This window comes from Dendrobates tinctorius, unplaced genomic scaffold (assembly GCF_039654945.1).
Source record: "Dendrobates tinctorius isolate UK_male_01 unplaced genomic scaffold, ASM3965494v1 ptg000046l, whole genome shotgun sequence".
Taxonomy (NCBI): Eukaryota; Metazoa; Chordata; class Amphibia; order Anura; family Dendrobatidae; genus Dendrobates; species Dendrobates tinctorius.
Window position 1 is genome coordinate 992,217 of NW_027361714.1, and position 20,469 is coordinate 1,012,685.

Below are 20,469 nucleotides of genomic sequence, written 5' to 3' on the forward strand. Positions count from 1 at the left end.
ACCTTGAATGTACTGTACATTAAACAACAATAAACCTCTGAGAGATATGCTTTTTAAACTTCGGCTTAATAAAAATCCTAGCACTCATAATCACCCCATTTTCTCTCAGTGCCTATATCTGTCAGTGACTAGAGGCAGCCTACTCTCAGTGCCTCTGTCAGTGACTAGAGGCAGCCTGCTCTCAGTGCCTCTATCTGTCAGTGACTAGAGGCAGCCTGCTCTCAGTGCCTCTATCTGTCAGTGACTAGAGGCAGCCTGCTCTCAGTGCCTCTATCTGTCAGTGACTAGAGGCAGCCTGCTCTCAGTGCCTCTATCTGTCAGTGACTAGAGGCAGCCTGCTCTCAGTGCCTCTATCTGTCAGTGACTAGAGGCAGCCTGCTCTCAGTGCCTCTATCGGTCAGTGACTAGAGGCAGCCTGCTCTCAGTGCCTCTATCGGTCAGTGACTAGAGGCAGCCTGCTCTCAGTGCCTTTAACGGTCAGTGACTAGAGGCAGCCTGCTCTCAGTACCTTTAACGGTCAGTGACTAGAGGCAGCCTGCTCTCAGTACCTCCATCGGTCAGTGACTAGAGACAGCCTGCTCTCAGTACCTCTATCGGTCAGTGACTAGAGACAGCCTGCTCTCAGTACCTCTATCGGTCAGTGACTAGAGACAGCCTGCTCTCAGTACCTCTATCGGTCAGTGACTAGAGACAGCCTGCTCTCAGTACCTCTATCGGTCAGTGACTAGAGGCAGCCTGCTCGCAGTACCTCTCCTAGCTGTCAGTGACTAAAGGCAGCCTGCTCTCAGTGCGGCTATCAGTCAGTGACTAGAGGCAGCCTTCTCTCAGTACCTCTCCTGTCAGTGACTAGAGGCAGCCTGCTCTCAGTGCCTCCATCGGTGAGTGATTAGAGGCAGCCTGCTCTCAGTACCTCTATTCGTCAGTGACTAGAGGTAGTCTGCTCTCAGCACATCTCCTAGGTGTCAGTGACTAGAGGCAGCCTGCTCTCAGTACCTCTATCGGTCAGTGACTAGAGGTAGCCTGCTCTCAGTACCGCTGCTATGGGTCAGTGACTAGAGGCAGCCTGCTCTCAGTACCACTGCTATGGGTCAGTGACCAGAGGCAGCCTGCTCTCAGTACCACTGCTATGGGTCAGTGACCAGAGGCAGCCTGCTCTCAGTACCACTGCTATGGGTCAGTGACCAGAGGCAGCCTGCTCTCAGTACCGCTGCTATGGGTCAGTGACTAGAGGCAGCCTGCTCTCAGTACCACTGCTATGGGTCAGTGACCAGAGGCAGCCTGCTCTCAGTACCGCTGCTATGGGTCAGTGACCAGAGGCAGCCTGCTCTCAGTACCGCTGCTATGGGTCAGTGACTAGAGGCAGCCTGCTCTCAGTACCGCTGCTATGGGTCAGGGACTAGAGGCAGCCTGCTCTCAGTACCGCTGCTATGGGTCAGGGACTAGAGGCAGCCTGTGCTTCCCTGCCCTCTCGCTGACACATGAATAGCAGGCAGGTTGGAGCAGTCAGTCACACACAGCCAGCAGCGTCTCCGGCAGCACGGAGACAGTCTCGTCAGCACAGCATGCTCTCGCGGGATCTCGCTGGGCTCTCGTCCGCCATATTTCGCCCTGCTAGTATTTTGGTTTCGTCTCCTGCCTGGAAGCAGAGGAGCCATAGACAGAACTGCAGCTAGAGGAGGGACCGTTACGTTCTGGGACCTGTGACGTCAGAGGCGCTTGGTTCCGCTGGCGGAGCGCGGGACATTCTGGACTGGGCCCGATACAATTTTGAGGCCGGGACTTTGCAGTGCGGCTGAGGGGGGGAGGTGGCGGTGAGATTGCCGGGCCGGGGCAGCAGAGGCGACACTTGTCCCCCTCCCCCCCGCTGGACCGAGTTGGCTTCGCTAGGAGGCTGAAGGAGCGGTGTCGCGGGCCCCTTTCCGAGCTGGCGGCGGAGGAGAAGGCTGTGAGGTGAGCGGGGACTGCCGTGCAGGTTGCTGGGCCCAGGCCTGAACGGAGGTGGGGGCGGTGGGCGGTCATAGAGCGGTAGGCCCCGGTCTGGGCCTGTCACTGACACTTGTGTGTGGCCGGCTCCTCACCTGAGCCACACATGGCGCCCCCCACTGTGCAGGCACTGCAGGCTGGGGCATGGTCTCCTGCCGGGGTGCACAGGCTGTCACCTATGGGAATGGCTGCAGGTGGTCCCCATGGCTGCCAGTGTGGATTTCCACCCAAAATCTAGTAATGGCCACAGTAAGCCAGACATTCCAGCCAGAGGCAGCGTACGTCCTGTCAGTGTGCGATCCCCCGGGAGTGCTACAGCTTCTGCAGCGTCCCCGGCGTGTGTGTGAGCCTAGGTTCACATTGCGTTAATGCAGTCCATTCAACGCATAGCATTAACGCTACTGTCATATTGTGATCACGCTAGCGCATCTTCGCTATCTGTGCTAGCGGTGACGGACCCCCGAATGCTGCAGACCGCCGTGTCCGAGGGTCCGTCACAGAATGATGGCACATCGCGAACGCTTTCCGATTATGACATACGTTGGCGATGCGCTCGTCTATTGCAGTCTATGGGTGCGTTAACGCCTCCGTTACATAGCATTAATGCCGCTATGTAACAGATGCGTTAAACGCTGTCTACAAACGCAATGTGAACCCAGCCTAAGGGTATGTGTGGACAAGCCTGGCGAGCTTAGGAAAATAACAAAAAATAAAATACTTTTTATATTTTATTTTTATATATTTATCTGCACTCCATTCAAAAATAAAGAAACCACTTTTTTTTTCAGGTAATAACTGCTGGCAAAATGTTGAAAAAGAATGCTGGGGGGTGGTGATGATTTTTTTTTTTTTTTTTTGCCTTCCCATTGAGTTGTAGTACAAACTATAGAATGTTCTCAGAGTGGAAGGTGCCTGATGACTGAGTAGGTCACTTCTAGTAACTACTTGGTGTCTTTAGAAAACGGAAGAGGTTAAAATACTCTCAAAGGCCTGATCATGTGAACAGCGTTTTATTATATGTATATCTGTTCTTTTAACCGCTTTTTCTGTCGGGTTTCAGAGTGGGTCCACCTCAAGATAACATTGTGTGCACATACCCTTAGGCTCTAAGCACGCACTTGGGTTAAGAACATTGTCAGCTATTTCAGTATTGATTATGATTGTCTACAGTGCGGTGCTTGGTGTAGAAAGTACAAGAACCCCAATGGACTTTGTTTACACTGGCTGTATGATTAGGTGAGGCCATCAGTGTTTGGTTTGTGGTAGTTTGACCTATGCAAACTGACTGACAGAAGCAATGACACCACCAGTCAGGCCGGGTGCCCACAATCCGGAACTAGCAGCGCTTTGGACGCAGCACGTGTTCACTGCGTCCAAAGCGCTGCCATCTATTGAACGCAGGTGAATCCCACATGTGATCACTGAACCGTGTAGATTCACCTCGTTCAATGCATTCTATCGCTGAAATAGACATGCTGCGGTCTGGAAAGACGCATCGCATGTCAGTCTCCGTGGATGATCTGCAGTCATCTGTGGACGCAGAGTGGACATGGGATTTCTTGGAATCACAACCACTATGCTGTCACAGCTGGCCACTGCGGGCTTGACACTGCATAAATGTGCAGCGTCAAACCAGCAGCCATTACTGATCATGGGCACATACCCCCCCCCCCCCCCCCCCCCAAAGATCTGTGGCCTAACCTTATTAAAGGGACACTTCCATCAGACTGGCCTTTTTTTACATTGGAAATTTAATTTGTTATGCTTTTACATTTTTGTCTTTTTTATTCTGGTAGTATTTTGCAATTAAAATTGTAAATATAAAGCTTTCTGGTTGAGCTGGCAGAACAGAGGTGGATAGGCCAGTCACACTACAATTTTTAGTGCAGATGAGCAGAGGATTAAAATTACAGCTCTTTTCTGTGGTTGGACTAAATGATCATGGTCAAGATAGATGGGGCGGCATTACCAAGTCCCATTACTTAGGGACTGACGGGCGGCACAACATGACTTTTGATCAGTAAACTTTTAACACAGCAAACGATGAACAGTGAATGGTCTATACTAGATTGCTCAGTACACATAGACTGCCATAGTTCTCAGCAGTGCAAGAACTATTTACACAGGAGACTATGTTGTGCTGCACAAAGATCATTTTACCCAATGAATGAGCATTTTGCAGCTCATTTCCCTCTCCCAAAGATTTATTTGTGCCAAAACTTGATTCTATAGAATAGGATTTTATCAGACTTTATCAGTAAGCCAAAACCGCAGTAAAAGATTTGTGACTTCGGTGAGAAAACAGTGGCTGCTCCAATTGTCTTACATGAAAGAGCAGAGTGCAGTGACTTGATTTTTGTGCTCTGATGCTACTGTATCTGGTGCCGATATTTATCGAGGGCTTTGTGCACAGAATGGATAGTGTTTTGTCATGAAGAAATGTGTATGAAGGGATAGAGAAGTTCTAGTAAGGTTGCACAAGTGTCAGCCATGAAGAAGGAGCCTAACGCTTGTCCACGACTGATGAGAGTGTATGTGAACTGATTCTATTGGATAGACTTGTGACAGTGGATTATGTGGCAAATCGGGCCTGCAGGGATGAAGATTCACATTCACTTCTGAAGAGGTCAAGGCAGCGGTGCATTCATTTCTTGCAACTTAGCCTATAATATTTAAATCACCACTCCATTTTTTTTTTCTGCACTACAGTGGCACTTTAAATGTAAGCCCCCTGCCCCCAGTCATATACTCACCCTCTGGCGTGTTTTTTCGGTACTTCTTCTTTCCTGCGACGCCATCTTGTGAGTGCAACTTCTAACTGGCCGCAAGTCAGAAGCTACGTCACAAGCTCTCAATGTGAGAGCCAGAACAAGGTTCTCTTAGACTTGTATTGAAAAATGACCTCCGGCGTGCTCGATGAAACCCTTTACCTGGAGCAGTTCACCTTTTGCCAGAGAGCAATGGGAGTATCGCTGGAAACCGATGAAGGTAGCAGGAGGAAATACATTTAGAGCACCACTCCAGCAGTGCAATAAAAAACGCTGGAGTGGTGCTTTAATGAGGGAATGAATACAAAAGCTTGTTGACAGATGAACAAAGTGTATTGAAATGCAGAGAGATTATGTTGAAAAATGTCTTTGTTTTGAAAGGTGCTTAAAATAAATACTACAGGCGGAGGAGGCGTTTTTGTTTTAATTTGTGCTATTGCTTTATGGCATACAAAAGGACTACTACATCACATATCGTGTCAGGGTTTTGACGAAGTCCCTGGAGCGTAACCCTACCACACAGTACTAATGCTGGCTAAATAACCGCTGTTAGCCATTGTTAACTAATGAAATGCTGCTGTCAGTCAGTTGTGCGCCGCAATACGGCCCCGGTGTGTTTTTGATCTCTCATTACTTCTCCCGCCAAGTGATCTCTGGAACCAATTGGTTGCTCTGATAGCCAAGGGGCCTCTTTACCTTCAGCTGCAGGTTTGCTGTCATCGGAGATGTTGAGTTTCACAATATACTGCAACACTATTGAATTGCTGTAAATAGTAAAAGTAATCAAACTATTGCAAGTTCAGGTACTCTTAAGGCTATGTTCACGCATAGCTGTTTTTGCAGCGTTTTTTTAATTCAGATTTTCAGTTACTTTTTACAGTACCAGCAGTCTAAGATTTCAAATATCTCATTGACATACCTTGTTTTTTTTCCTGACTTTAAAGAGCTGCGTTTTTTGCAAAATGTAGCATTCCTCTTCATTGTGTGTTCAGCGTTTTTCACTCATTGAAAGCAATGGGTGGTGCAACAAACGCTGCAAAAAGCACAGGTATCAGATTTTGCTGCGTTTTTGGTACCAAACCCTGATGAAGTAAAATCTTTTTTTTTTTTTTTTTTTTTAAAGCACCTGACTTTATTAGTAGTATGCACAAGAGACAAATCTACCCAGACAAAAGCAAAACAAATAATATTTCCAAACAGGGAGCCAATAAAATAAAGCTCATCCACAAATAAGTCATAAATACCCAAAAAACAAAAATTGAACAAAAGAGCAATTAATAAATTGATATGTTCAAATTTTATTAATGAATATGTAGAAGATAACATAAAAAAGGATAAAGTTCTTGTAATGATAAAGAGATAGCGACACCTTTTTGTAAGCAGCCTTAAATGCAGCTTAAATTAGCATAAAAAAAAATACAAAAATGCAACACGTGAACATAACCCTAAGGCGACGTTTAGGCTATGTGCACACACTGCGGATTCACCTGCGGGTTTTTCCACGCGGATCCGCAGGTAAAACCGCAGGTAATGTGACCTGCGGTTTCACACCTCTACTATGTTAAAGGTGTGAAATCGCTGCGCAATCCGCACAAACAATTGACATGCTGCGGTTTTTAAACCGCAGCAAAACCGCGCGGGAAAACCCGCAGCGTAGCACAGCGGATTTGAAATGCCATAGGCTAAGGCTACTTTCACACATCAGGTTTTCGGCGTCAGGCGCGAACCGGCGTCGTGCCGGAATGCCGGATCCGGCAAATGTTTTGTAAAACCTGAAGTGCCGGATCCGGTTTTCTGCCGGATCCGTCTTGTTCTTGACAGACAAAACCGGATCCGTCTCATCCGGTTCATCCGTTTTTCTATCCGTTTTTCGACGGATTACGCCGGATCCGGTTTTTAAAATTGACCCTTGTGGCCTTCCGAACGGGATTGGCTACTGGAAAACTAGATATAGCATGTTCCTACAGCCCTTCTTTGACAGGTTGTAGAGAAGAAAGTGCAGGTTGGAGAGAAGAGCAAGTTACTGGCGAAGATGGATGTTGTCATTGGAAATATTACCACTAGAAGTTCTGTGACGGTTTCAGGGACAATTTTCCACTATACTTTGTCACCTCAAGGCAGAGTACACTGGGATGACAGAGTGTGAGAGATTTTTGCCCTAAACTTGTGTACCTTCTGGACCAACAGTATATACCTTTGCCAACCAAAGTTGGCTATCTTGTCATGGTCTTAATATTTTTACCTTTAGGCAACAGGTGTGTACCTGGTTGTGTTTTATGCAAAGTATTTCACCTTTTAACAAAAGTTGTGTACATTGGTAGGAAATCACCAACAATAAACACAACTTTTTAGGTGAAATACTTTGCATAAAACACAACCAGGAACAAAACTGTGGCAAAAAGCTAAAATTTACCCACAGTTATACCTGGTTTTGAATACCTTTTTACCTTTGAAATACCCTGTATTTAACCTTTTTTTAAAACATAGTTCGCCGCAGAAAGAAATGACAGACAACCATTGTGAAACGATAATTTAACTTTTATTTAAATTTTTTTTTTTTTTTTGTAAAATGTTTTTAAAGTGCAAAAAACTTTTTTAATAAATGTTTTAAACCCAATGGGCATTTTTATTACAAAAAACACACATTACAATTCTGTGTACTGTGGGGTGGAAATATTGCTGGAGGGGCTGCGGGACACTTCGACACTGGGTGTGTGGAGAGAGGACTGGGATCGTGGTGGGGAAGGAACAGTTAGAGGTGAAGGTGTGGAAAAAGCTACAGAATGGGTGGACATGTGGGAGGCAGAAGAGGTGGTGGGCGGTGGAGTGGAGGGTTGGGCAGGGACTGTAGGAGCAGATGATGTTGATGGCAAGTTGTATGGGGAAGGAGTTTGGTACGGGGCAGGTTGCTGGAAGTGGGGAGATGACTGGTACTGGGGAGGTTGCTGGTACTGGGGAGGTTGCTGGTACTGGGCAGGTTGCTGGTATGTAGTAGGAGGGGGAGGATGGAAAGTGGCTGGAGGGGGTGCAGATGTAATAGGAGGGGGAGGATGGAAAGTGGCTGGAGGGGGTGCAGGTGGAGGAACTACAGTGGTGGGAGGTGGAGGTTGGGAGGTAACCTGCTGTAGAGCACCGTGGCACGAATGCATTACATGCATCTGCTGGGTAGGAGATAGTGTTGCCATGCGCTCCACAACAGACCTGAAAAAGGTGTGGTTTGGCGAAGATCTTGCTTCTGAATGCATGGTTTGCAGAAGTGTCTTCACCTCCAGAATGCTGGAGTTGATCTGCTGAAAGCCTGCGGAGATTTGCTCTGACAAGACTTTGAGACAGTTCTGGAAAGATGCATTCAGATGCAATAACTCTTGCGCATAACTCTTTTCCTGACCCCTCTGCCGCTGCCGCCCAGTACCCGCAGGTGTACTAGAGGCGGCAGGGGCAGAAGGGTGGGGTAAAGGGAAAGCGATCTCCTCACCAGCAGCTTCATGTAATGTAGGCGGCCACGATGCTCCTGTGCTGGTGGATGGGACAGATGGGTCGAATGTGTGGGAAGGCTGGGAAGGTGCAGATGTACCGGGGCGGTCGAAGTGTCCCTCGGTGCCGGTCTCCTCAGGGATCGCCTCAGAAGGGTCCAATCGTGCAGGCTCCCGAGTGCTGCTCACCGTGCTGTGGAATAAAGAGGAAAAAAAAAAACAATTAAAATACTGACATGGTATGGCCCTGGCTGAAAAAAAAAAGTTACATCTAACATTTTTTTCACATGTGGTGTGTAATATTTACCTTCTGGTGAGCATTGTTTCCCAGAGGAACGACAGGGCTTGTGCGTACTTGTACTTGCTCCTGCGTCCTCCAGATCCACTCGGGGCCCGCATCTCTTTATTGAACTCCTTCTTGAAACGATCCCTCACAGACCGCCACCGATTCACAATTCTGTTCCCTGAAACGAGAAAGGAGTGGTTAGTATACAACATCAGTGTTTCACAAACTCCAGTCCTCATGGTCCCCAGGGGTCATGTTTTCAGGATTTCCATAGTAAATAGAAATCCTGAACACATGATCCGTGGGGACCATGAGGACTGGAGTTCGGGAAACACTTGTTTACATCAAGCAACCGTTACTGTATATACTTACGCTCTTTAATCTGGGCCCGAGCTTCGAGGTCCTCCCAGCGGCCCACAAGGAGAGAACAGATTTCCTCCCAGAGTCGTCGGGTAATGATCAGGTCAGCGTGGCGGCGGTCAGCCATATTCCAGAGCGGCTCCCTTTCTCTGACGAGATCGATGAGGCGGTCCACATCAATCCCTCCATCCTCACCGTCAGAGTCGGGAGCACGCTGTGAAGGCTGTTAAAGAAAAAGACAAAAATAACATAATTTGCCTCCACAAAAGAAATGAAAAAAAAAGTGCAAAAAAACAAAGCAAAAATATTTATACTTACACGCTGGTGACCGCCGCGTTGCTGTCGCCGACGACCCTGGGAGGCACTGCGAGGACCTCTTGGCCGAGCACCAGATTGGGAAGACTAGAGAAGAAAACAAAAAATGTTATGTCTTTGGATGTAGGCATTTGTTTGCTGTGTATGGTCTGCAGAACATTGTTTTCTATGTGTTGTGTGTAGTGTGATGTTGTGTTTCTGCGTTTGATGCAAAAAACTTACCAATTGTGAGCCCACTCCAGGTGTCTGTCCACCCCTTCCTTCTTCTTCTGGGAGCTCCTCTTCATCTTGTGATTCCTGTTTTGAAATAAAAGGCAATGAATAGACATATATTACAGAGATGATGGATTTTGGAAATAAAAACTTACCGTCAAACGCTGACGATGCGAGGGAGGGCTCCCAGAAGAAGATGTGCTGTCCTGTTGATGGCCAGACTCCATGGCTGTGGGTATTGCTGCTGCCAGTGATGCCATTTCTGCTGCTGCATCTCTTTGGCGGCTGTTGAATAAAGAGAAACAAAGGGCCAATGAATATCTTGATATTCCATGGCCCTAGTTTGGAGGAATGGGGGATTTGATAATTACCGTCTCTCATCTGCTTCTGGACTCCCCTCCCGTTCAGCATGCTGCTCCATTTGGGGTGGTGCTGATGGTGCTGCTGCTGCAGATGTCTGCTGCCTTCGCCTGCTCCTGGTTCTTGGCTTGGGTGGCATGTTGGGTGTGGCTGAGGGTCCCATTGTCTTGCTTTTATATATCTCCTGTGGGCAGAGCTACTGAGCATGCTCAGACCAAAAAAACCGGATCCGGCCACCGGTTCCGGCTTTCGCCGGATCCGGCGCATTGCGGCGCTCATAGGCTTTCATTGTGTGAAAAAGCCGGACGCGCCGGATCCGGCGGGTATGGCTTTTTCGCCGGAGACAAAAAACGTTACAGTAGACGTTTTTTCTAGACGCCGGATCGCGACACATTGCGACACATTGCCGGATCCGGCGAAAACCGGATGAAACGCATGGCCATCCGGCGCGATCCGGCGCAAATGCAAGTCAATGGGGGGGAAACCGGATCCGGCATTGCATTTCGCCGGATCCGGTTTCTGTCAAAAGCGCCGGATCGCGCCTGACGGCGAAAACCTGATGTGTGAAAGAGGCCTAACATGGTACCATGTCTGCGGAACTGCTGCGTTTCCGCAGGGCCAAAACCGCTGCAGAAACGCAGCAGAATCCGCAACGTGTGCACATAGCCTCACACAAGAAGCTTTTGGTGAGTTTTTGACGCTGCAGAATTTCTGCACCTATTTAAATTTGTATACTTGTGGGTTTTCATTGCATTTGCTGTGGTTTTTTTTTTTTTTTTTTTTTTTTTTTTTTTCTCTGCCTTTTTTTGTCTCCTCTTGGTGTGTCATGCTTTGAATAAAGCTGCTTTTGTATTTTATACCTCCTAGTATGTGGCTTTGACCAAATTTTGATATACCGTACTTGGGTGGGGATTCCATTTGAGTTTGAGCCGCGAAAATGCACTAAAATCGCATGTGAGTTGAACCACGGATTTACTGTATCTAATGCAACACTATGGGAAATTCCACATAGAAAGCTAAGCGTAATTAAAGAGAAATTTGACATTATACAGATTTGAAACACGCACCACAAGTCAGTTTACGCTGAGTAAAAAAAAAGCACAATTGGGCGTGAGATTTCTATAAATCCCATCCACTTTACTGGAACTGTAAGATGTTACTTTTTTGATGCTGGAAAAATACGCAGTGTCGAAAATGCACCAAAAGCATGGGAATGAAGCCTAAAAGAACTAAGTGAAAAAGAAAGTTTACATTTAAAAGAAAAAAATAATTGAAATCACGCCCCTTTTCCCAAGTTAATTATAAAGAAATGTAAAAAAAAAAAACATCTGGTATTACAGCAGTGTCTGATTTGATCAAAATTTAGCTAGCCAACCATACAGAGCAAAAAAAATCCTAAAAATTTGAGAATTGCAGCTTTTTAGTTGTCACAACGCCGCAAGACATTCAATTTTATAAGTAATCAAAACGAAGTATGTAGTTGAAAATGGACAAAATATAAAAAACAAGTTCTCGTACAGCTCAATTGATGGTGATCTAAAAAGTTGTCTCAAAAACTAACACACAGCATTTTTTTTCTTTTTTACCCACTACAAAGTTCAGATTTTTTTTGTAAGTCTCTAAAATAGTAAAACAAAACATAATTACTATACAGATTTGGTATCACATTAATTGTACTGACCTGCAGAATTATTTTAGGTCATTTTCACAGCACAATTCATGCTGTGAAAATAAAACCCTATAAACAATGTTGGAGTTGCATGTTACCTTGTTTTTGTTTTGTTTTTTTCTTCACCAATTTCCATTACTCTATATTCTAAATAAATTGTCAGTAAAAACTACAACTGGTCCTGCTAAAAACGAGCTCTTGGGGTACATTACCATGATTGGGAACATCATTGGTTTGGACACAGCGCATTTGTACATTACAAGCACAGTGGATAGGATTTATAGAAATCCCATGCCTATTGTGCTTCTATTTGATGCTCACCCGAGCCACAGCACGTTAACTTCTGTTGCAGAGATGCCAATATACGCTACTTCCAAAGTGCTGCTACTGCAAATCTTCAGACTTACGTGACAATTTTTATTATTGCTTTTTTCATGCTTTTCTGCATCCTAATGTGCTTTGTTTTGAATGAACCACTCTAGATTGATGCAAAAAATCTGTCTAAAATTCGTCAAAACAAAATCCTAGGACTATCAAGATCTAGTTGTATCGTTGGTCATATGCTATAATTACTTTCACTGTATGAACCTTTTATAATCTACTGATGATGTTGCAACCATATATACTCGTGTACAAGCCGACCCATGTGTAAGCCGACCCCCCCCCCCCCCCCCAATCTTGCCACAAAAAACTGGGAAAACTTATTGACTCGTGTATAAGCCGAGGGTGGAATCCATAGACTATGCCCCCCGTATGCTGCTCCATGGGTTATGCCCCCCCGTATGCTGCTCCATGGGTTGTGCCCCCCCGTATGCTGCTCCATGGGTTATGCCCCCCCCGTATGCTGCTCCATGGGTTATGCCCCCCCCCGTATGCTGCTCCATGGGTTATGCCCCCCCCCGTATGCTGCTCCATGGGTTATGCCCCCCCCCCGTATGCTGCTCCATGGGTTATGCCCCCCCCCGTATGCTGCTCCATGGGTTATGCCCCCCCCGTATGCTGCTCCATGGGTTATGCCCCCCCCCGTATGCTGCTCCATGGGTTATGCCCCCCCCCGTATGCTGCTCCATGGGTTATGCCCCCCCCCGTATGCTGCTCCATGGGTTATGCCCCCCCCCGTATGCTGCTCCATGGGTTATGCCCCCCCCCGTATGCTGCTCCATGGGTTATGCCCCCCCCGTATGCTGCTCCATGGGTTATGCCCCCCCCCGTATGCTGCTCCATGGGTTATGCCCCCCCCCCGTATGCTGCTCCATGGGTTATGCCCCCCCCCGTATGCTGCTCCATGGGTTATGCCCCCCCCCCCGTATGCTGCTCCATGGGTTATGCCCCCCCCCCCGTATGCTGCTCCATGGGTTATGCCCCCCCCCGTATGCTGCTCCATGGGTTATGCCCCCCCCGTATGCTGCTCCATGGGTTATGCCCCCCCCGTATGCTGCTCCATGGGTTATGCCCCCCCCGTATGCTGCTCCATGGGTTGTGCCCCCCCCGTATGCTGCTCCATGGGTTGTGCCCCCCCGTATGCTGCTCCATGGGTTATGCCCCCCCCCCCCCGTATGCTGCTCCATGGGTTATGCCCCCCCCCCGTATGCTGCTCCATGGGTTATGCCCCCCCGTATGCTGCTCCATGGGTTATGCCCCCCATAAAAAAAAAAAATGGGCTGAAAATCTCGGCTTATACACGAGTATATACGGTACTTACCTGCCTGTTGTGTGCGGCGCTGTTCTTTGCCATCAGACCACGCCTACCTGGGATCAGCTGCCTCTGCTGAAGTCACATAACAGAGCAGTGAGCTAAAGTCATATTGATTGACAGCTGTCTCCCCCAGTTAGGCAGTGGGGATCCGGCTGTCAGTCAGAATGACTTCGGCAGTCCTGCCGCATCGACAGCAGAGCAGACAAGAAGCCGCTTCTCTGTAGACATGACATCAGCAGAAGCAGCTGAATTGCTGGCAGGAATGGTCTATGCAGGCGGAGAATGGCGCCGGAGACAACAGGTAGGTAGCAAATACATTATTGTTTAGATACAAAGTCCATGATAGCGTCTTTAATTGTTATATGTCCAAACGCTGGCACCTGCACAGAACAGGGAACTTAAAAGTCTTTTACAATGGAGTGGCAAAGTGCATGCCTGACCTCCGCTCCATACATTCCCTATGGGATTGCTGAGCACTGCAGTTACTTGGCTTTTTTGACATTCCCCTGTGAGAATAAATGGAGCTGTTGTTTAACATCCAATCTGCCTCTCTATTTTGTAAAAACGATGAAAGTTTCCTGTCTGGGGAAAAAAAAATTAAGATTTGAGTGCTCAGTGGTTGATACCTTTTAATGGCTAACCATGATGTCGCATTTGTTTGCGAGAATAATTATTTGTTCTTTCAAGTTATGTGGTTCCCTGAAATTGGACCCCTACTATCAGGAAGTTACTACCTGTTCTGTGGATAGGGGATTACCTTTTTTCTCATGCTTGCATTAGGCTACTTTCACACATCCGTCTTTTTAAATCCGGCACAATGCGGCGAAAAGTGTGAAAACCAGATCCGAAATCTGATTCGGTTTTGTCACATTGAACGTAATGATCGCCGCATCGTGCCGGATGGACATGCAGCGCTTCGTTTTTTTGCCGGATACGGCAAACATGAGCCGTCCGGCATCAGCAAACAACATTCCCTGGAACGTTATTTTGCAGCGCCGGAACGGCTTTTTACACAGCGCATGCCCGGACACTGTACCCACAAGTGCCCGGCGAGAGAGATCTCTCACCCGGACACTGTGAGTGTTAGCCCCACAAGTGTCTCTCTGTCCCCCCCCCCCCCCCCCCCCCAAACCTTTCGGCGGCTGTCTCTCTCGTCCCCCGGTGTATCTTCCTCCTGCGGCCCCTTTAAATCGTGTCCGAGCCGTATCAGGCGCCACATACACATCCGGTGTCACCGCTGCAGGCCGGATCCGGCGGCCTGGCTTTTTGCCGCACACCGCCGGACCCCACACACCGGATGTGTGAAAGTAGTCTTAGCAAGTAAAAGATTTGTCACTCTGTCCTCTCGCATTACTGTAGTTACTCTAGCGTAAAGTTTCATCTATTTTCTGCCAGTTTTGCTCTGTTTGTCTATATTCAGCATAGTCTATGCAGTCAATTACTGATTTCTCCCTTTGGTGTTCTCCGATCTGAGACTTGTGCACTCATTTTATTTTGAAATATATTTCATAGTATATCTTTGTGTGTATATATACAGTGGAGAAAATAAATACTTGATACACTACCGGTTTTGCAAGTTCAACCACCTACAAAGAATCGCAAGGTCTGTAAGTTATAATGCTCTAGCTGTGAGACAGAATCTAAAAAAAATCCAGAAAATCACATTGTATGATTTTTAAAAAAAATATTTAGAATTTTTTTTTTGCATGAAATAAGTATTTGGTACAATAGGGGAAAAAATAATTTACCATATAGACTCACGTATAAGCCTAGGGTGGAAAATGCAGCAGCTACTGGTAAATTTCAAAAATAAGAATAGATACCAATAAAAGTAAAATTAATTGAGACATCAGTAGGTTAAATGTTTTTGAATATCCATATTGAATCAGGAGCCCCATATAATGCTCCATACAGTTCATGATGGGCCCCATAAGATGTGCCATACAAAATACACCCTATATAATGCACAAAGGTTAATGCCCCATAAGATGCTCCATAGAATAATATGCCTCATATAATGCCCCCATAAGATGCTCCATAGATTATGCTCCCATAAGATACTTCATAGATTATGCTCCATAGATTATGCTGCCCCATAGACTATTCCCCCATATGCTGCCCCCATAATATGCTCCATATATTATGCCCCCATATGCTGCTGCAAAAAAAAATGCCATACTCTCCTCTCCTGCTCAGGACCCGGAACCTGAGATAGTCACCTGTCCGGGGTCCATTGGTGCTTACCGCTGACTGTTTAGCCAGCAGAGGGCGCAGCGCGCACTAACCACGTCACCGTGCCCCTCTGCTGCCTAAACGTCACTCACAGGATGCAGCAGACAGCGGTGAGCAGCGATGGACCCCGGACAGGTGAATATCGCTATACTTATCCCCACTGACGCGGTCTCTGCAGCGCCGCTTCTCCTCGGTCTCCCTTCTTGCCTTCAGCGGTCACGTGATACTCACTCATGAATATGCGCATATTCATGAGTTTAATGAGCGGTACCACGTGACCGCTGAAGGCAGGAAGGGAGACTGTGGAGAAGCGGCGGGGCTGCAGAGACCGCGCCGGGGGGGGGTAAGTATGATCTGACACCCCCACTCCCCCGCCGACCCCCAGTTATATGACTCGTGTATAAGCCGAGAGAGGGGGGGCGGAGACTTTCAGCCCAAAAAAATGGGCTGAAAATCTCGGCTTATACACAAGTATATACAGTAACTACTTCACTCTGAAGCTTGTTTGTATAGGATGCGGTGATTCCGCATTGTTCACTAAATGCATGCGGAATCAACGTGCGTACAAAAGCCGGCAGCGCTTTGGACGGAACTGTGTCCAAAGCGCTGCCAATACTGATCGTGGACACATACCCTTATGGAAGCCCAGGTTGCTTTGCCTTCAGCTCGTCTGCATTGTTGGGTCTGGTGTCTCTCATCTTCCTCTTGACAATACCCCATAGATTCTCTATGGGGTTAAGGTCAGGCAAGTTTGCTGGCCAATCAAGCACAGTGAAACTGTTGTTTATAAACCAGGTATTGGTACTTTTGACAGTGTGGGCAGGTGCCACTGCCAAGTCCTGCTAGAGAATGAAATTTCCTTCTCCAATAAGCTTGTTGGCCGAAGGAAGCATGAAGTGCTCTAAAATTTCCTGGTAGACAGCTGTGCTGACTTTGGTCTTGATAAAACACAGTGGACCTACACCAGCAGATGACATGGCTCCCTAAACTATCACTGATTGTGGGAACTTCACAATAGACATCATACAGCTTGGATTGTAGGCCCCTCCACTCTCCCTCCTGACTGAATCTCCTAAACTTTTGAATGGCGTTTTCTTAATCTTTTCAAGGCTGAGGTTATCCCGGTTGCTTGTGCACCAAGTATCGTGGGTGCTCGAGTGTCATGCTCGAACCCCTCCCCTGAATGTTTCGTTGCTGACACCCCCCAAAAAAAAATGCGGGGATATGCGATACTCGGGGCATATCCAAGCACCCAGTGCAAACTCGAGTAGTGAGCACTTGTGCTGAACACTAGAGGTCATTTCGGGTTTTTTTTTTACGCTCTATTTATTGTCAGGTGGAATTGTTGTTCAGCAAAACAAGCTATTGATGATGGACATCTTTTTAGTTCTAACCCTATTGATAGAAAAAGTAGGGTATGTTTTCACTTGTCCCTCAAAATAACAAACCCTTCTATTAAATACTAGCAATTTTGTTTAATTTTTGCAGAAACTTATCATTGGGCAAAAGTAGTAAAATAATAAAAGTTAAAACCTTAAAAAGTGTTCTTGTATTAGTTGTATATTGCCTGTAAAACCACTTCAAATACACTTGTGTGAAACTGACCAGAAAAAGAAATGCTTATTAGATGCTACCTTGCTAAAGTTTAGCTCCTGGCAAAAATGAAATTTTAAAGAGGATGTCAGCAGATTTTACGATACAGATTGCTTATATTAACTACCCACTATCTGGATGTCAGGCAGTGTCCTTACTTGTTCTACAGCAGTAGAGAAAGGTGAGCACTTCACTGAGCATTCCTGCTCTAAAAAGAAGCACTTATTTATTTTACTTTTACACAGCCACAAAAAAAACCAAAACAATTTACTCACTGTCCCCACGTCAGTCCAACACTGAGTCTCCGCTGCTACCGCTGAATTCTAGTATTGGCTGTAACACTGACATCCCGTCAGCAGTGTGGCAGCAAAAAACTGGGAACAGCGGCAGAAACTAATCAAGTTAATCACTATACCATCCCAAAGCAGTGCTTCAGCACTAAGAAATTGTTTTTTTGAAGTTCTGTTTGTTTCTGGAAGTGCATTGGGATATGAATGTGCATTTTTAGCTCCTCAGTATCATGTTGTATTCCCTGCTTAGTTCCACTTTCTCTGGTTGACAGGTCGTTGGCTACAATACGTGGCAAAGGATACAGGCTGAGGAGCTGGAAGTGCATTGTCACACCCCAATGTACTTCCAGTCCCGTATACAAAACTTCAAAACCTGAAACCTGATTTATTATAGCTGAAACCTCAGTTTGGGGTCATAAAGTGATTATGGTAACTTGATTATCTTTTAATAGGCTACACAGTCGCATAAATAGCTTCGAGGGGGGGGGGGAGAAGTTTTTTTTTGACAGGTTGCCTTTAAAAAAAGGTACTTGTGCCTTCAAATAACTTTTCAGAATTGGGTAAACTTCTATCCTGCTTTCTCACCCGTGAACTCTTTGGGTGCTCTTATCTACAATTTGTAAACCACTGTTTGCCTGGGGGAGGAGAGAACCTACAGTGTTTTTTTTTTTTTTTTTTTTTCCCATACACTTCATAAAGCAGAACATCTGCTCTTTATTCACTATGTCTCTGTTAGTTAAAGGGGTAGTCTGATCCAAATCGATAAGTCTGCAGTCACATTGTGTGACTTCAGACTTGTGAATCCCCCCAGTGCACGCACTGTGTGCTGTAACGATTCATCGATTTCTGTTCTGGGAACGGGAGGGTATGTATGAATTATTGAGTTATACATTAGTGATGAGCGAGTATACTCGTTGCTCTGGTTTTCCCGAGGATGCTCGGGTGATCAAGTATTTTGGTGTGCTCAGAGACTTAGGTTTCCTCGCCTCAAGTGCATGATTTGCGGCTGCTAGACAGCTTGAATACATGTGTGGAATGCCTATTTGTTATGGAATTCCCACATGTATTCAGCCTGTCTACAAGTCGCAAATCATTGAGATGAGAGGAGGAAATCTAAATCTCCGAGCACACCAAAATACTCGGAGATCACCCGAGTAACAATGCTACTCGCCCATCACTATTATATGTACTCCTGGCCAGTGTGCATGGCCTTGCTCCATACACTTGTATTGAGTGATGTGGCCTTGCTCCATAAAGGTGAATGGAAGTGAGGCTGCGTCCACTGGCCGGAATTTTGTATAACTCATACGTACCCTCCAGTCTTGGCTAAAAGACCAGCGAATCCTTAAAGTGCACAGTGCATGCTCGGGGGGGATTCATAAGTGTGCAGTCGCACAGCGTGACTACACACTTATCGATTTTTGACAAGACAACCCCTTTTAAAATGAGCTGCAACATGGAAGACATTATCAGAGCTGAGCTGTAGTGATCTAGATCAAGCTCTGATGTGAGGTAAACACTTGTTACTGAGCTCTCTGCACAATGTTCACTCCTCTTGCCCCCACCCCTCTGCATAGAAAGTAAAGAGCTGTGTCACATGACATCTGCAATCTGGGTCCTCTGAGCAAGACAGGCTTGATCAGATTTTTCACTGTGGTTGACAGTTCAGGAGGCAGCGAAGAAGTGTCTGATAAAGTGGGGAAAAAAGCAGATTTCTCTGATAAGATGCATTAAAAAGTTCTTTATATTGTTGATTAATGCAGTTTGTTGAAAGTAAAGTTCTGTTTTAACGATCTTTATATTTGTGTAAGTTTGCTACTGAAACATTATAACCATAAGTCATATGTACAATTTTTTACAAGAGCAAAGGTGAACCAATAATAGTGCGCACACTGTCATGATTTCCCTGAATTCTCGTGCAAGTGGAATGTCTAGTTGCCACGTTTGTGATTTATGTATGCTTCCTAGACGCCTGCTTCTCAATGTTTTACAAAGCAGAGTCTAGTCAGTATGTGACCGCAAGAATGCAAATCGTATACTTGTGCTCACATGACCACCCACACTGTACAGGAACATGATTTTTCAGTTTGTGTCTGCAGACTTTTCTTCCTTGGCCACAATCAGTATTTGGTCAGTATTTTAAATCCGTATTTGTAAGCCAAAAGCAGGCGTCAAAAATCGGAGAAAAAGTACAGTGCTGTGCAAATTAATTGGGACAAAGCATTTTTTTAAGTAAAATCGTAAGTTGGTTACCAGTCAGTGATTCAAACCAGATTTAACTGCTTTGAACAGGCACTCACACCTGTTCAAAGCAGTGAAAACTGGTTTGAATCACTGACTGGTAACCAACATACAATTTTACTTAAAAAATGCTTTGTCCCAATTAATTTGCACAGCACTGTATAATAGAAACGTGTCACCACTTCTGTATTTTTCACCCACTGGTTTTGGCTTACAGATACTGATGTAAATAGTGAACGTGGCCTTTAGACTGGACAACTCCTTTTTAAAGCTGGCTGTGCAATTTTATATCACAACTTATGTCAATGGAATAGCCTGACATTGCCCAATAGATCATTTAACAGGTTTCTGCTGAAATAAACATCCATACTTGTCATGGGAAAGCTGGGAGGTGTACAGCTGACAAGCGGATGACTGTCTGTTTACAGTATAGCACCTAAAGGCTGGTTACACACACAGTATCAACTGGTGGTTTTTCTTTCTACATTATCAGCTTCATTATTGCATCATGTGACCACCTACTGACTACCCCAATCATAGTCTTCAATGTGAACTGCAACTCAGTCTCCCTGTGCATTATTATAAGGACCTCAATATGAGTTGTCTGTTTTTCATCTTCATGCAAGCTCTGTTTTACAGCATGATTTTTTTGTATTTAGATTTTATTTTACATATTCTTTTTAGATGCAGTTTTATGGTAATAATTGCGCTTAAAAAAAAAAAAATTGTTGTACACTTTGCTTTCAGTGTTATAAGTAAAGACTTAATTGATTGCTCCAATCTTTGTATGTTTGTCTGCATAAAAGCTTTTCTATACAAGCAATAGCTATTTCTGCTTGTTCAGATTTGTCACCTGTTCTTGAGATATTAACAATTTTGATTACAGCTCCTTGGCTAGGAAATCGACCATCTCTGTCTAGCTTGTAAGCACTGTGCTGACACTGGATGAGATTAGGAGGTAACTGTGTGTTCTGCCAATCCTGCTAAGTA

General features: G+C 45.8%; 1 protein-coding gene across 3 annotated transcripts in view; it reads left to right on the forward strand.

The window, feature by feature from the left end:
* Nucleotides 1-1,512: 1,512 nt before the first annotated feature.
* The window catches only part of TAB2 (TGF-beta activated kinase 1 (MAP3K7) binding protein 2), a 112,669-nt gene continuing 93,712 nt past the window's right edge, over nt 1,513-20,469 (forward strand). For 2 of the 3 annotated variants that reach the window (XM_073575651.1, XM_073575652.1), the window contains exon 1: nt 1,513-1,950. The gene's annotated coding sequence lies outside the window, so the exon portion shown is untranslated. The remainder of the gene's footprint in view (nt 1,951-20,469) is intronic. The other variant, XM_073575650.1, reaches the window with a different exon arrangement.